Below are 3,891 nucleotides of genomic sequence, written 5' to 3'. Positions count from 1 at the left end.
GGCGGGCGGGCGGGGCGGGGGCGCTGCGCCACGCCGACGGTGCTTCCTCGGACTCCAGCCCGGATCCGCCCCCAACTCTGAGGAGCCCACTCTTGTCTCCCTTCCGCAGCAGGGAGGGGGTCCCAAGCAAGCCTCTTGGGGCGTCCCCGAAGCCAGGGGCCCCGTGGAATCTCGGGGAGGAGCCGAGGTGGGGAGCCAGCGGGTGTGCGCGCCCGGCCGCCGCCTCCCGCGGGCCGCCGAGAGGTGCAGAGCCCGCTCCGACTGGGCAGCGCCAGGCTCTCTGCAGCGGTTCTCCCCCTGCTGCGTCCCTCCCCGGCCCGGCCCAGGAGCGCGCCACGAGTGCGGTTCAAAGAAAGAATCTCGATGCTCGGAGATGAACACCAGTGTCTTTTTCAACCCAGCGGACGCGTCCTCCCCGCGCGCCGGGGCAGGGGAGAAGGCGCTCCAGCCGTTGGTGGAGAGACGGGAGACCCGGAGAGGCCGCTCGCCAGGCTCGCCCCGGCCGGCCCCCAGCGCAGTTACCCGTCCCGGGCGGGAGCTGCCTCCGCCGCCTGCTGCTCCTCGGCCGCCGCCGCCTCCGCTCGCAGCGCCGCCCGTTCCCGCCTCCTTCTTGGCGCCCGCCGGCCCCGCACGCTGCTGCCCCGGGCGCAGGAGGGCGTGTGGACCGCCGCGAAGAGAGCCGGGCAAGTCCACGAGCGCCGCGGGCCCGCTGGGAGCCGAGCGTCCGCGGGGTCAGCGCTGGGGGCGCCCAGGCCGGCCCGGCGCGACTGTCCCCGCGCCCGCCGCCGCAGTTGCCTCCGCGCGTATCCGCGCTCGGCTCGGGCACCGGGCGATTATACTGGGGCGCGCGGTGACGTCACCCGGACACCGGCTCCGCCGCCGCCTCCCCGAGGTGTCCTTGAGAACTGCGGGGCACGCGCGCCGCGCACACGCGCACACACGCACTGCGCGCCCGGTGCCTCCCGCGCACACTCCCCGCGTCCCGCCCCGCGCGCTCCTCCGCTCACACGGACGCCGCCCTCGAGCGCCCTCGACCATGCCCGGCACCCTGCGGCCACACGTCTGCCCACGGAAACGCCTCCCCCCCCCCCCCCCCGCCCGCACTCCAACGCTCCTCCCACAGCCCACCAGCCGCAGCGCCTCTGGGCGCGCACCGACACCCGCGAGAGCCAGGCCTTCCCGGCCCACACCCTGGCCCACACCCTGGCCACACGGAAGACACACCTCTGCCCTCAGGCTTTCGCTGCAGGTTGGAGCCTCCTCTACTGGCCCCCGTGACACACTCCCCCCCCCTCCCGCTCACAAACCGTCATTTGGCACGGCCCCCTCCAGCCTACACGGGAAGGGAAGGGGTTTGCAGAGAGATCACAGGGTGCAGGGGCTTCTGCGGGCGTTTATGTAGAGGAGGGAGATAGCGACCCCCCCCCCCATCAAAGACTGCTCCCCCTTCTCACAGTGCCCTGAGCGGGAGATTTTGCCCCCAGGCAACACCTCCTGGCCTCACTGCTGAGCCGGTGCCCTCTGCTTGGAGCCCTTCTGAGGAATGTCCCTGATCTGGTCCTCTAGGGCCAAGGATCCAGGCTTTCCTAAGCGACACCACCTCAGGCCTCCCCCATGGGCCTTTGTTCCCTAGCAGACGGAGAGGGAGCCGCAGGCCCAGGCCGGGCCAGCAAGCCTCTGCCCCCCTCCCCTTCCCTCAGGCCAACCCAGCCCCTGTGCCATCTGCCCTCAGAGCGGAGCCCACCAACCCTCCCACCTTGGGTGCACTGCCCTGCTTCCTTCCTTTCGGGCCCTCTCCAGCACTAAGGGAGCTACGGAGAGCCCACGGGGAAGGGGGTTGGGACCCCCAGCCCCCACCCCCTCCTCAGCCCACTGGAGCTCCCCTCACCCTTCGGTGCCGCTTCAGCCTCACCCTTGGAGCCGCGGTTCCTCGTCCTCTGCGATGTCAAGATGGCCCCGCTCTCTCGCCTGAGACATGCAACGTCCCCCCCTCCCCCCCCAACATACTCACCTACCCCCCCGCCCGACGTTCAGGAAGGCACCCAAAGCCCGTGGGGCTGGCAGCCATCGCGGGACACAAGCTGGACACTCTCTCTGGTGGGGTGGAGGGCAGGGGACACTGGGCAGCTGGCACTCAGCTCTGTCAGAGACTTGCTCTCGGCCTCTGTCAGCCTCTGTCCACCAGGTGGAGGATACCCCTCCTCACCCCAACGTGGGGAGACTTGCAGCTGCAGGGGGTCCGCTGTCCATGGTGTTGAAACCCGACTCTGAACCCCAGTTCGCTCTCCCGCCTTGCCTCTGGACTTTCCACCCCGTCCTCTCCCACGAAGGGTCCGGGTCCAGTTGGGGTGCGATGGCAGACGCCTACCCGCCACCCTTGGCTTCCTGGAAAGGCCCAGGCTGGCTCTGGTTTCCAGCTCCCAGAAGCTTGTTTGCATTCTAAGGGGGGGGGGGGGCTCAGGTTTACAGACCCCAGATCTTTCTTCAGATCTCTCTCCTACCGGGCTGGCTCCACCTGGGCCGGGAAGGGTCAGCACCCCTCGCAGACTCACTCCCTTCCCTGGTGGAGCCCTGCCTCCCTCACCATCAGCAGATCTCTCCGCAGGCAGGGCAGATGTGGGGGTGTCGCGCTCCTTCCCTTGGATCAGACAAGCTTTGCGCAGCCTGAAGGCATTTTATTTCCTCTTGCCATTTTGACATTTCGAGTCCTGAGCACCGAGGCTGTGCGTTTCCATTCCCAGTAACCAGCGGCCCATCACCCTGGCCTTCCGGGAGGAAGGATGGCCCTGGGTGTGGGGGTGGAGCTGACCTGTGGGTGTAGGCTGGGAAAGGGAGCCGGTCCCCAGCCTCCGCCCATCCGGTAGGGACCTTCCTGATGGGCCTGGAGCCTCCCAAGGTTTCATAAGAGTCAACTTACTGCTGCCAGGCCCCGGCACGGGCCCAGCCTCCGCATGCGGCGGCCTCGCTGCTCCCCGCACCTGCTCTCTGCCGATGCCCACGCCGCAGTCTCTCTCCGGCACACGAGATTTTGTGTTTGTGGATTTATTTGCGAGCTCCCCACCTCGGAGTGAAGGGTGCAGGGCGGTGCAGCCGGGTGGCTCAGGGCTCCGGGTTCCAGGCAGCCTCCTCCATGCGCACAAAGGCCCCTCTCACCATGGGCCGGCCGGCAACTTGGAGACAGGTCAGGTGTCTTCTTGGGGGCGGGACGTGGGCCGAGACCCCCTCCCCCTTCTCTCCCTGCAGCCTTCCGCGAAAGCCTGCGAATGGCGAATGGCGTGGGATTAAACAAACCCACAGAAACCGGTGACGAACCCCCGCCCTCGCGGCTCCTGCTGTCTCGTCACCCGCCCCCGCCCCTCCTGGGCGCAAGGCTTGTCACTCCTCCAGAAAGGGGTGGGGCTGTGGCCACATCTGGGAACAGCTGGCTCGGGGCTGCTTGACCTTTGCCCCCATTCCCAGGTTGGGGAGGAGGGGGACGGACAGGGGTCTGGCCACCCACAGCGGTAGGGAGAGGCAGGAGGCCAGTGGCGCTGGCAGTGTAGATGAAGCCTGGGGAGGGGAGGCTGAGGCTTTCAGCCTCAGGGAGGAGGGGACAGTTTGCAAGGGACTACAAGCCCCATCCCTGCTCTGGGTCCCCTGTAGCCACAAAATGGTCCACAGCTTCCAGTGCTGGCTTGGGAGGTCCCCACCCACAGACCTGCCCTTGCAGCGAGGCCCGGATCCCCTCCACCAGGCACCAGGAACCCCACACGTTTCCTCTGAGGGGAGCACCCCGGTCCTGTCCCTCCCCAGCCCTCCCACACCAGGGCCAAGGCTCCCAGAAGCAGAGCAGGTGTCCTGAGGGAGGGGGAGGGAGGGGAGGGAGGGGAGGGAGGGGAGGGGTGAGAGGGG

Source organism: Puma concolor, chromosome A3, assembly GCF_028749965.1.
Source record: "Puma concolor isolate L17-30 chromosome A3, mPumCon1.1.hap2, whole genome shotgun sequence".
Lineage (NCBI taxonomy): Eukaryota > Metazoa > Chordata > Mammalia > Carnivora > Felidae > Puma > Puma concolor.
The sequence above is the reverse complement of the archived record's forward strand: the minus strand, read 5'-3'. Positions refer to the sequence as shown.